The sequence below is a fragment of the Metopolophium dirhodum genome, chromosome 2, assembly GCF_019925205.1.
Source record: "Metopolophium dirhodum isolate CAU chromosome 2, ASM1992520v1, whole genome shotgun sequence".
Lineage (NCBI taxonomy): Eukaryota > Metazoa > Arthropoda > Insecta > Hemiptera > Aphididae > Metopolophium > Metopolophium dirhodum.
The window spans coordinates 5,492,859-5,507,737 of NC_083561.1; the positions used below are offsets into that span (position 1 = coordinate 5,492,859).

At 29.2% G+C, this 14,879-nt stretch overlaps 1 protein-coding gene across 2 annotated transcripts in view; it reads left to right on the plus strand.

Moving 5' to 3' along the window:
* The window catches only part of LOC132939950 (uncharacterized), a 201,426-nt gene that overhangs the window by 4,966 nt on the left and 181,581 nt on the right, over positions 1-14,879 (plus strand). Inside the window, exon 1 of one of the 2 annotated variants that reach the window (XM_061007390.1) lies at positions 8,526-10,597. The exons of the other annotated variant lie outside the window; for it this stretch is intronic. The gene's annotated coding sequence lies outside the window, so the exon portion shown is untranslated. Of the gene's footprint in view, positions 1-8,525; positions 10,598-14,879 lie in introns of those variants that run through there. 2 annotated transcript variants of the gene reach the window in all.

The following is a 14,879-nucleotide window of genomic DNA, read 5'->3' on the forward strand; positions in this document are numbered from 1 at the left end:
TATAATATTCATACATAATAGTTGCATATTTGATTTTTAATATTTCTGGGGTGACGGCGAATTGAATAGGCATTTTTACTACACCCCCGTCTGTGTAATCTTCGATTATAATAATAATTATTAATTGAATTTAATGTAAAAATGTTTAGAAAGATTTTGGGGAAAAGTTTGAAAATAAACAAACTATGCATTTTCTTGGAATTATATTGCTACCTAGCACAAGTTTCGTTTGTCGTTTTTCCTGAGAGTTTTGCCATTATTCATTGTGTGTTGTTGTCTGTTTTATTTCTACAGCTCGGTTTAGCAAGCATTAGGACACGATACTACCAGACGTGTTTTACGTAAAAAGATTTATGAGTTGTAACTAATGTCGATCCAAGTTAATCGAGTTTGAAGTAAAGCCCTATAAAAAATGTTTACGTTAAATAAATTAACAAACATCATTTAGTTCAAATAGCTGAATATTGTTTGGCGTATGTCAACCTATACCGTTGACAAGCATAGCTCAACGTATCGACAGATAATTTAATAGTTAGTATAATTAATATACGTCTAATGAATAACTACGTTTTATTTTTGTATTGACTTTACATCCATTATAAGTCATAGTGCTTAAGTAAACATTAGAATCTGACGACTATTAAAATAATTTTAAGTCTAATACAATTGTAACGAGTAAAAATTAAAAATATATTTGAGAAATAACGTAAACAGGGAAAGTATTTAAAATAAACGTAAAGACGATTTTTAAAATATCTAAAAAGTTTTTAATAATTATATTTTAATAAATGTTTGTAGAAATAATATCACATTATAGAATGCTTTGCTATTATGTATATACTATAGGTGATTCTCATTATCTCAAAATGTACAAAGTTTTAGAAAATATTTTGGTCCCATAATTTGATCTCATCACAAACAAAATTGTTGATACAAAATTATATTTTTACTATTTTTATCGTCATTCATTTTTTTAAAAGTTTCTTAGTTAGTTAGCCCCACACATTTTTTATGAACTTTTGGAGTTTAAATTGGGATGACATTTGATATTTAAACGTGTTTATATAATAATGATTTATCTTTCAAAATTACTTAAAATAACATTTTATACGTGCACTGAAATGTTCAAAATATTTTAGATAGTCTTAGTTATTTTTAAGCATTTTAAATTTTGATTTTGATTTTTTAGCGTGCTTATTCTTGGTCAAAAAGCTTCAAATTGTAATACAAGGTTTCTGATAAGTTGTACTTGTATAATATAAAAAAAAATATTGGGAATACGTAGATACATTTTTTTACAAGTGTTTGAAGTATTAGTGTGAATTGGTAAAAAAAAATTGTAAAAAATTAATTGAAATTAAAATCTTAAAAATCGTAATAACAGTTTTCAATAGTTTATCATTGATTTCAAATGTAAAATATTCATAATAGTGACCTACAAAGTCACTACACTTATAGTCACTATATGTCAGCAGCGCACCTTTCCTGATTTTTAAATTTGATATTTTAAATGGAATATTTTTTAAAGTATAGTTTCTGTGTATAAAAAACTATAATTTTAGGTACAGTAGCTAATTTATTAGATATTGGCTAAAGTTTAGATAAGCAGAGACAGCAGAGTATTGGACCAACATTTTTCCGGGTATCCCTTAGCACCTTCATTCCGTTCAACAAAACTTAATATAATTAATTAACTTCTAGTTTTAAATTCAATTTTTGTGAATCGAAATTCTTGTAATATATACTACTATAAAATACGAATAAAAAATGTACTCTGTTCTTACCTAGTTTATTTAATAAACTTACTCAATATAAGTACTTAGTAAAAAGTATTAAGTATATATTAGGTACAGTGATACTTTTTTCATAATGTTAATAAAATCGTAATCGATCGTCGTAACATCATAATAAGGTACACTTTATACCTATACTTGATACATCAAATATACTTTATAAACAGAGTTGCACCTATGATGTATTTAATAATAACAAAATGTATTACAATAGTATGGAAACGTTTTGATAATTCTATTGTAAAATATTTTCAATTTCATGTCATTCTCAGTCTAATAATAATGTCTGCATACGATATAATACTTGAAACAGAAGTTTTATTTTTTTAGCACCATATGCCCAAAACATTATATTTCACTTTCAAACTATTTATTTACTTGGCATTTACTTATTCTATGCGGAGTATTAATGTGCCCATTTTACGGTTTTCATTATTTATTCACTTTGAAAACTGGAAAACTGTTTCATGGGATATTTTTTTGAAATTAATTTTCTGCACACACCTGCAGTCTCCGTGGTGTTGATTCTTTCCTCTTTTCATATTGTTCCAAACTTATATAACTATAGATTTTATAAATTGTCATCATGCTATTTTGTTCGATAATAGCAGCGGAATGGATACCAATTGATTTTACTCAGAAAACATCACAATGTCACGTATCTTCGATGACCATATTTTAAAGACTCGTTTAAACAACTTTACACTAGACCAATTTGTACTTCACGTCAAATCGTACGTATTAACAAGACTGCACATAACACCCACATACACAGACTTACGTTACATATATAGTATATACAACGCAGACGAATGATATACAAGTTCATTTTGGCACCAATTTATTTAGCCGTTCTTCTCTTTTTCCATTACGAAAGCAACCAATATAAATTGTGAAACGTGAACGGAGGAACAATTTGTAATGCTCAACAATAAATACACACGCATACCATACATATACTTTAATGTCTATAAATATAACACGACCTGGATTATTTTTATAAAACTATTTTTAAAAAACTGCGACGTTGAATTATATAATTGTTTTTTGGGTAGGTACCTACGTGTATATTGTTTTTAATACAAAAAGTTAATTCTTGTTTATTTCCTTGTTTGGATAACTTATCTGATAAATTAATAATTATGTGATAACACAATCATCATAGCTGTTGTACGTAAATAATCGTTGAATATTTTTTTTATAATTTATTTATTCATTAAAAAGGTAACCAAGCTTTTTCACAATACATTTTCCAAATTATGTTATATACCTACTTTACAACTATACATGGAATATTATGTTTAAAGCTGTACAGTGTTATTCTATAAAAATACATAAATGTGTAGTTTATTACGATTTTCTGTAAATGGCACAGACAGAGTCTGACAAAGACAATAAATTTAACAAAAAACAACTAAATCAATTGTATTTGAAAATTGTTAGATTATAATATGTAGTCTACAGTCTATGATACTTTTGATATATTTAGGTTATATTTGGCTTACTCTCTCACTACTTTTATTTCACCAACTTCCAAACGGTTGATTCTTATTTCCATTTCAGTTGCTACTGGTTACCTTGTAAATCCAATGACTCTCTTTGAATTAGATAAATGCAGTCTTGTGATGTACCCCAAGCTTTAAATATAATCCAGTGCAGCTTTTAATAAATATCTGCTTTTATCCCACAAGTGTTTACGCTTGAATGGTAATATCTCTGGAAATATCATTGCATAATTTTACGCAGATTACGTTTAAAACTTTTATAATTTATCTAATATGTTATCTGCAATATAAGACATCAGTATGTTTATTACTTTCTGTTTCTAGATACTTTATATAAGTTTGATTGATATTAGATATTAGATAGGTACTTATACTGTTAAAATAATAATTTTTGTTTTCGTCTAATGTCTGGCTTTTGTCTATATTTTGTAATTCGCAGCTATGTGGGCCGTGGGGTAGCAATGGGTAGCTTGGAGTAGACATTGTAGATAAGTTATAGATAGGTATTAAAATATATAATTTATTACACGTCTAAATGAAAAATGCTCATATCTCGCTTGAAAATTAAAATATTGAATAAATCAGACGCTTAAGCACAGATAACTTTTTTACCTAAAAGATTGATAGTGAATAATTTACTCTAACATCAAAACTAACAGCACACTTTTGAATCTAGTGAACGAACATTTGCATATCGTACGAGTATAAGACGGAGATAACAAATGCATTAGTAGCGTCCTCTTAAAAAAATAATATTGTTTTTAACTTTCAAAATAAATCCGTTGAATGTAGTTCATACGATGTAGAAAGTCATTATGTATTTAGGTATATATTGTACACGGTATACCAAAGAAATGCTACAAAATAATCTATCACTATGCCAGTGGCCACTTATAGATATTAATTGCTTAGCTAGGTATATATCGCGTTGTGAAGGTTGAGAGGGTTTTATGAATTTTAATGTGACAAATAAAATAGCTATTTCAAATTGTCTATATTCTTGGGTAACCAAACAGGGGAGTCCTTTTGTATGTATGAAAACTAAGAACGATGGTTTTTTTTTTAATGGAAGAAAATCAATTTTTAATGAAATTAATCTGATTTTTTTTTATCAAGCATAAAAATATGATAATTTTTTCATAAATGAATACTTTGTTTTTACATATTTTTATATACCTTTAGGCTTTAATTGTTTAATGAATCATCCATGTTTATAAAATTAATGTAATGTAATTACATTATTAATAGCTTCTTAGTGCATATTATATTCAGAATTACCTAAATCAAAAGTAAATTATTACAAATATTTGTCATTATTTTAGACGTATTATGTAATTTATATGAACATAAGAAATATTTTATAAATAATTATAATATAATAAACTAATATAGGGGTTATATTATATAACAATTAAAGAGGAACACGATTTTTGGTGAGAAATCAAGATGACAGCAAAAACTGAAAATCGCAGTGAGGCGTGCTAGAAAATTGGTCAACTAGTTGAATTATTCATAATCATAAACAAACGAGACAAAAGACTAGCGTACGTGTGTATAAAATTGGTACTTTTCATTTTCTTCGAATAATTTTGCCAGTTTTTCCTCTTTTCTTGCTCTATACGTATAGGTTGCTTTTTTAACAATGAACGTCGTAAATGACATTTCTGTCACCTTAAATCAATGACAAAGACTTGAACTGTAAAATTATGGCATGTTTCAAAAAATCTCGTTTGAAGTTACGTTGAATAGGCGATCATATTATACAAGACAGGTACCTAATATAAGATACCTACCTATTATAAGAAAATAATATAATTTTTTTTGTACAGTTTTTATTTTTAATAAGTAAAAGTTTTTGTATTATTTTACTATAATTAAAAAAATGTGTGTTTCCAAATAAAAAGAGATCGCCAACTACTTCGTTGTTTTTTTAATTCGTTGCAATTAGAGCTTTGAAAATATTTTTGTAAAAGATTATAATATACGCATAGGAAAATCCATCGTAAAGAGTGTTTAAAATAGTTTGTATTTTTAATAATGTCATTGCAATTAATATTGTTATTATGTATTTATATATAGGTACCTATATAAATTAAATTGATTTTTAAAATTCTATAATTGACATTATATTAATTTACCAAATTTATACAAAAATAAATTGTAGATATAAACTCTATTCCCCGTAAGTTTACCCACTTTTTTTTTGCACACACAGATTATGGTGAAAACGTTGTGACAATACAGCTCACTACGTATAAGCGGTGTTTCGCGACCTGAAACTGGAGACTGGAGAACTACAGTGGACTTTAGTATTGTCACAACGTTTTCACCAAACTATGCACGCGCGAAAAAAAACAAAAAATGTTTAAACTTACGGCGAATACAGTATAACTAGTAATATTCCTGGTCAGAGATCAGTATAATTTTATTTTTTTTATTACTACACTTAATTAATTAGTTGTTTGTCTGAATATGTTTTATTACAATATACTTTGTAAAAGGGCAGATGCCCGCTAATACATAACATAAATAAATAAAGAATAAATAATAACTGATTCAATTACTATAGATTTAATCAATAACAGGTATTGTTGACGTTAACACTACCTATTATAGTACATAAAAAGCATAATAAGTATACATTGGAAATGTTGGACAAAACAAAATTCTTTTGGTATTGTATGTGGTAAAATTATTGGTAATTGTGCTTTTTAGTTATTCATATTTTCATAGATAATTAATTAAACCGATTATAATAATGATTAGGATATTTTGTTTGAATTTTTAATCATCGACTTAACTATGAAGAATGTGAGTACTTACTATTCAGTTAAGTATTTTGAAATGTTCTATCCTAAAGTACTTATATTGCTTATATTGTGTGTAAATTGAAAAACTTTCGAAGATATACCGGTAAGGATCTTATTATTGTGTTAGAGTGACTAAAAGGATGAAAATCGATTAGTCACGTTGAAAAGGTATAGTCTTTTGACAGAATGTTTTAGCGTTATCAATGAATACCATTAGGTACCTAATACAAACTTTTTAAAGTCTCCTGTGGTTTTCAGTCTTTGCCAAAGTGAAATGCTTTGTTTACAGATTGGGAATCGACTTATTTTAGGGCCTTTTTGATATTCAAATATGCGAAACAAACAGCCTAAAACTTACTCACAATATAGGTAAAGGCTTTTAAGAGAGTATACCGTTTTAATTTATCGAGAAATATAGTGAATTTCAATTATTATTTTAGTTATAGAGTTATTGGTATATAGTTCTATAGTATATTTAATTTTGTTACGCTTATTGTAAACACTTTGTATAGCGTATATTGTTGAATTCAGTTTACATAAAATAAATGTTACACTATTTTAATTGTATTAATTAAAAAATAAAATGTACTATTACCAGAACTTATAACAAGATAAATTTATTCTCAACTCTACTGTTTCGGATAAGTTGTTTATAGAGTTATATGGCCTAAGATGTTATTTTCTATTACAAAATGTCTTTTACACTGATAGTTTGTAATTTTAAAACTATTGTCCTCGAATCTGGTTTCAGGTGGAAGCCACTGAATAATTATAAATTGTCATGTAAACAATATACATGCAGATTAGCTAATTTGTCTGAACATTTTAAGTATAGATATCTAAGTACCCATACCTACATATACTTCAAGTATATTTTTAATGTGTATCTAACTTTTATTAGGAACTAATAGGGACACCAATATTATTACTATACGAATAGGTACATTAAATTCACGGCAGTTGACAGATTGTATCATACATTTAAGTTATATTTTAGATTTTGAATGGAGCATCGGATTGTATTGATTTTACGATGATGTGAGTTTTTCATGATCTTTTTGAGCAGTAAAAATGTTTTGATTATCAACTTTGAGAGTTGTTTCTAGTGGAAAATTGGATCTGGTCGGTACATTTGGCGGTCAAAAGTAAAAATTAAATAACTGAAAAAAGGGGGAAAGTGGTTACTACTCTGCTGTGCAGTAGGTATCGAGTGGGTCACTATAATGGATGTGTTAAATTTGAATTCAATGATATATTGTATATGAAAAACGATTCTGAAAGGAAATGGTCTGTCGGCCTATATCAAGTATATTTCATGATACGTTAAATGTTTTTTGATATTTGCTATTCAAGTATGAATCAACTTATTTTACTATTACTAATCAGTTATTATAATATTACACTTTTTACGGTTGGTTGATTTAATTTGTGCCGAAAACATTGCATTTATTATATTAATTAATATTTAATTCTTATATAATAGTATACATATAATATTCCTATAATATTATATTATTGTTATTAACTCGGGTTATTCGTTTTTGAAATACAACAAAATAAGAAAATCGTTTGATGAGAAATCGTTTATTTACGGGTGAATATACAATGTAAAAATTTGAATTGTTGAGGACATTTTTAAGTTGATTGACTAATTAAAAAATTATTTATTGGCAATAACTAAAAAAAATCGAAAATTTCTCATGTCTATATAAAATATAAATAACTAAAAATTGTTGAAATATTAAAAAAATTGTATCTTGTATAGAAGATGGTCATAAATATTTGGTAAACATTTAAAGTGTCTATACCAGAAAAGATGCTGAAGCATATAATCTAAAATACATTGATTAAACTTTAACTTAATCTGATTTAATAGTTTAGATAAATTATGAAACGTGTTAATCAAAGACTAGTTTTTAATAATTTTTTTACTACTCTAAATTATTTTTACAGCGATGCCGACAATTATGTTTAAATACAAATTAACTAGAAGTTTTAAAGTTTTTTATTTGTTTTTATATATTATGACACCGTAGAAAGTGTCAATGCAGTAATTTTACACTTAAAAGGTTCAACGTTGTGTAACCTGCATAATAACAATAAAGTTTCATTACAAACGTGATTCCAAACAGTTAAATATTGTATGATACAGAGAATTGAGTTCTGGTGTCGTTTTATTCTTTTAATTCTTTTGTTTCTTAAAATTACAATATTAATTTGTCGATCATAGGCGTGTTTAAGAGAGGGGCCGGGTGGGCTGAAACTCAAAATATTTATTACCGATTAGTTAATAGTTTTACAATTGGTCTGTTGTTTACCTAGTATAATGGATGGGAAAAAAGTATTTTTACTATTTTGACAATGGTTATACTTTTTGATCATAGTTAAAAAATATTCCTACCGTTGTGAATTTTATAACATAAAAAATTAATGTTTCTTCATGTCTAAAAAAAAATAGGTCTCACAATTAAAAAAATTGTTGTGCCCCCTCGGCCACCAAAGTCTGAACACGCTTATGTTGTCGATGTCGGAATGTACGGTTTCTTGCCATAGAAATAACGCGTTTCTAGGGTGACGGCAACGATAATAATTTCGCACAAACACATAGCATAATAATAATATTACTACAATAGTAGGTATAGGTACTGCTGAGATTGTGGCGTTAAACGTTACAATAATAACAGCAACAACAACTTATATCAATAAAAGGTACTCGCAATAACAATAACAATAATAATAACGTCGGGCGAGTGTATCATGTTATATCATGCGTAACTCTTCTCAGTGGCGTAGCCAGGGGCGACGAGGGGGCTGCAACCTTTCCCGAAATTTCAGGAAAAATTATACATGCATCCAGTGTTCTGTGAACACAATATCATAGCATATTACGTAAGATGTAACCTTGTACACAAATTGTAATATTTATAAAAAGGTAAGTGCAAAAGTCTAATATACTATATTCCGGGTATCGGCCTGTGATGGCTATCGCATCACCTACTTAACTTCCGAGGGATTCTACAGTTTGTTAAACATTCCCTATACAACAAATATCAGCCCCATACTCCAAAGCAAAATCTTGGTTACGCCACTGCATTTTCTACTTCTTTAGATCAAATATCACCAAATTTCAAATTTTTATAGCTGCTTTTTGACACACTTCATCATTGTAATATCAAACGTCATAACATATGATAATAACGTATACACACTCGTGTAATAATTACTATACTATAATTATACCCGCGTGATATTCATATTATACAATACTGTTTAGTGTGTGCAGTGGGTAAACCTAGTATACCCCCCCCCCCTCCCGGTTGTAGTTCTCGTCGAGATGTATTTATGCACACGTTGCAGTATACCGGAAGCGGCGGAAGTGAAATACGTTAGCGCGCCCGGATGTACGCGCGTGTTAATATTAACTATTATACACATACCGCGGTTGCCGCGCAGCCACCTATTGGTGCCGAGTTTTCAAAGACCTCGCGTACCCCCCCCCCTCTTCGGGTGGTCACACGCCCTTCCCGGTCCATCGTTCTGTAGTTCACGTCGATCCACGTCTGTGGCTATATCCACGCGTGTGTGTGGATCGCCGCAGTCCATCGCGTCGCGGCCACAGTGTAATATTACACGTTCGCGGCGGCCGTCGTGGCCATATTATTATTATATAAGGCACTCGGCTGGTGTGTTCCGCAATCGCCGGATATACATGTTCAGGGATGCATGAAAACAACATAAATTGCACGACACACATAATGTACGGTGGCGGCGGCGTCGAACTGCGAGGGAGGGAAGCGGCACAAGGGCAATCCGACTGGAAAAAAAAAAAAAAATAGAAACAGAATAAAGTTAGGACCGTAAATCATTACCAAGCGTTGCCATTTGAGCGTGGGTATGTTAGGGAGGGGGGTGGCAAAATGAGACGTAACTTTTGCGAAATAAACGACTCGGTTGCTTGGAAAAACGGGATGCGAGGTGTGTTTATAGCGGAAGGAAATGGGCGGAGGGTTGGGGACAGAGAGAAAAAGTTTTCCTCCCTTCTGCAGGCAGCCATCTCCTCGCTCTCTTAATCTGCTTATTAGAGCTATTCCACCCCCTCTCCACCAAAAATACCCTCCAACCGACACCATCGCCACGCTACGGCCCGTCGCTATACCGCACACGCACAAACGTTCTAATTTAACAAAAAGGCGAGAAATTCTAAGCTCTCCCCACTGCCATTTTTGCCATCGTGCCGAACCCGTGGCTTCCAAAATAACGGTGGCACGAGTACATGACTGTTCCGTAATAGAATTTATCGAAGTCAAAAATGGGTTGTGTGAACTCTCATGACTTTTTTCACCCCTTTTCTCTTCGTTTCTCATCCCTGTTTGGCCCCTCAACGACAAATAACAAGTGCACGTTGTTTACATTCACCGTCGTCTCATCCGGCGGATACGACCTGACCTGCGGACGGGTGGCGCTTTCAGGCGCGCAGTGTACCGTAACCGTATGTATATATATATATTATCAAATGAATCAAATTGCATTACCCACTACCATCGTCAACTGTACACGTCGTGGGTCACTTGAATAATAATATAACGACCATAATATTATGTTTGGTACGGTTATTATTTTTTACACACACGCAAATAGTTCTGGATACAAAATGTAAACAAGCATACAAGATGGTGAAATAATTTAAATTATGAATTTTTGCATTCGGTGAAAATAATTAATAACTAAACCTTTCCTTTTCAAAATACCGAATAGGAAGACCTGCAACTACGTATTTGCATGTAAGCTCACAGTTGTATTCATAATGAGCAGGTTGTTTTATTAGAAATGATTCCTAAACAACTTTCTATTTTCATAGCATTTTAAAGTTAGTACTACCTGTGAATACAATTTTTGAATCTAACAGAAATACATTCATATAAACGTAAAAAATTAATACGTTGGTAATTGGTATTAAAAGAAAGTATTAATGTTTTTGGCTGGGTACAGTCATTTTTGTTTTCTAACCGATTTCGCAAAATAGACGTGTTCGTTGTCATGGTAACTTATTAACATAAATATATTTATGATTCGTAGTTTTTCCCTGTATAGGAAACATATCGAGTAGCGTGCTATGGATTTTTTAATCGTTTTTTTTTAATAATGATTAAAGTTTAAGTTATTATTATATTTTTTACTTTAAAATTCATATTATTAATATATTATCATCATAAAAGGTATGGTAAATTTTACTCTATTTTATGTGCTAGATTTTGTTAGGAATAAAAAGGTTAGTTAATGTAAAGAATACCTACGTTTGAAGTTCCGGTATAATGCGATTATATTATAGTTTTAACATCAGTGTAATTATAATTTGTGATGTGCTAGATAGTTGCATGGTATTTTAATAGTAATATATAGGTTCTACCGGAAAATTAATTAACTCCAGATAGGTATATATTATGTAGGTATCTACATGCCAAAATTATACTTTGTGTGTAGTTATTTGTAATTTATTTATATTAAATATCCATAATATTAGGTATATAATACACTTACTGTCTTTTCAGTGGCAGTCAAACAGGAGATAGACCCCCCCCCAAGATCTTTTTTCAATGTTTAAGAACCGATAACCGTAAATTATATTTTTAATAATCAAATAGTGCATGTTTAAAAATCAGCCCCCCTTTACAAAACCATTTGACCACCACTGTGTATTCTGTATAAGTAGAAAATCTTCTAGATATCAGTTGAATACCTTCAACTGATAAAAGCCTAAAGCCCATATCATATTGTCTGTCATGTTTGGTAATAAATTAAATTATGTTCTAGGACTTTTTTTTATACTTTTATACCTAATTTACACTAGATATAACACGATAATTGAATAGATAAAAGACTGACGGTTAATATTTTAACGCAAATTTTAAAGTACACCAATATTGTAATAATACAATATTAAGCTTTTTTTAAAATTTAAGTTTTACTAATATATCTTAAATAAAAAAGTTAGGAAATCTCTACACTCTGCGAGCGTGCTAAATTTCCGGTTTCTGAACGTATTCAACGCAATAAACTATTATAATTCTATGTTGGTTTTCTATGTACAATTTAAAAACAAAAAAATATACTTTAATATCAAATCAGTTTTTTTTTTTTTTAAATAAGTCATTGGATGCATCTGAAACTAACTTAAAACAATTTTCAAATTAAAGTATAATTCAAAAAATTGATAGTTAATTGGATTATTATTAAAAAAAAAAAATATATAGGTCAAAATCATAAATTAATAATATAAAATGATTGAGAATTAAAATTATTTAGTATATTTTTTTCATAATTTATCAGATATTCCAAGATATGCTAAAAAAACTATTTGTTGTGTTTAATGAATCGTATTAATTTTTCACTCAAAATAAAATTGCATACACTCAACAAAGATATGTAAAAACATAAAAATCTGAACTCTAAATTTATGATTATTGAAATTCAAAAAACACCAAAACCCAAGTATTTATTCTTATTTACCGGTTATAATAGAGGACAGGAGATCGACGATAGAAGGAAAAAACGCAATATTCTTTCACTTGGGTCATAAAACACAATATCGACAGTTCGCGTAAACCAGGGTCTACAGTCTACACTTTCGGTTCAACCTGAAAAAAAATAAAACTCATAGGTTACAGTTTTCACCTGCGGCGTAATTGAAAACGCTGATTTATATGTTCAGTGTATCACAGAATTCGATATATCTAAAACCAGAGGATCTCCAAAGCAAAATACACCTACCCTACTATGTGTTGAGTAATACAAGTTAAACTCAATAAGAATATTTTAATGATATTTTATAATATTTAATTATGAACACTGTCTAAATATTCTTAATTACCTAGTTAATTTATAATATTTGTGCCGTATTTTTCCAAATATTTTAATAACATATTATAATAAGAGCACCAAATAATATTACTTTCTACATTTTTACTAGTTATTTTAATTTATAGGTATATTATATCATAAATTAAAATATAAATTAAGGTCCCGTGTAGGATTAGTATTTAATAATTATTATATTATGTAAGGTATTTTAATTTCAAAGCAATATAGTGATGCCTTTATGAGCATTTGACATTTGTTGTAAATTAATGATATTATATTATGTACCTTGTATACATCAACTACCTATACACAAATAATGATTTTATAATTTTATTTTTTTAATATCGATAAGTCAAAACTTTTTTTTAGTTTCGTTAAATTCAAGATATCTAGGTTGTATGACGTACATATTTTATCTACCATAAGTATAGACATGACATTGTGTTCGACATTTCTTCTCATGACTATAGCCGACACTACGAACATGATGGGTTGGGGGGCGGGGGTATAGTCGTAATGGTCCTTCACACACATTCGATGTCCGAAAAACCTTTTCTATCATCGTTTAGGGTTAGAACATGGATTTACTGTCGAATATCATGATGCTGGTTATGCATATATAATGTTATAATAAATTACAGCTAACGATAATCTGTTTGAGTTATTGCGTGGAATATATCATATTATTATTGACCCACATCCATGCCATTTTTCCAATATCACTAGCAGTCCCTCTATTTTTGACTAATGATAATATATTTATATTTTATTATTATAAAATGGGTTTAGTGTATATCGGTAGATACCTGCAATTGATACTATTATATATTATAAGCTGTATTTGTTTTCCTTTAAATTTATCTTTATAATTTTAAATTAAAAACAAACATTTGTAAGCCTTTTATATTACATTATGAACATTGAACACACATAGGTTTTCACTTTTCTTTAAATCAAAACTTAAGTAGGGCGCTGAATAATCCTCTTAAGCTCTTAGCTCTACACCCTGGATCCAACTATGAAACTTGCAACACGTGTCCAATATCACATTAGACAATATTTTCGAGATGTTTAATACATAATTAAGATACGTTTTAAAAACCTTAAAAAAATGACAACTAATGAAAACTAAATATTGCACATTAAAATAATTTAGTTAAATATGAAAAAATGTACATATTAATATTATCACTGTAAATTGATGAAATGAATACAACTATTCAAACAATAGTCGAACATTTTACTAAACGGTCATAAGACATTTTCATTCTGTGTTTTCTAATTTTTTTTAAAGAACATTTTATAATGCCAAAAATTATATGATATATATATATTGATATTGTTATTATAATGTTTTGCCGGTCGTTGTTAATCGTTCAGAATAGTTCGATAATAATGTGTATCTACCTATATATTATTTTGTTACAACTTCCTCAATTAATTAATAAGTTTTTTTTTTTTAATGTTCTATTTTGTTTTATATAATATTGCAGCTTATTGGTGTCACGTGCGAATCATTTTGTACACAATGAGTTAAAAAAAAACTGTTTTATCGATTGTCGACAATCAACATCAGTGCCCCTCTCATGGAGATTGACGGCTGTAATTTCATTTTGCTCATAACGAATGTGACATTTACGTGTTTCCCTCCCTTTACCACTTTCCATTAGGTTTATAACTATATATATATACTGGTCAACTAAATTATTTTAAACGGTTTTACTGCTGTTAAGCTGATTTCAAGATTTGCTACTGAACTAATGCGGATGCCCGTAGAATCTAAAATCTGGTGGTGTTCTTAATGAGTTTCCTATCGATTTTATTCGGTACCGGACAATGCATACCTACTAAACTTTATGCTTGATAGTCTAATTTAAACACCGGCCTTTCCACTACATTTAGAGCTTTTTGTG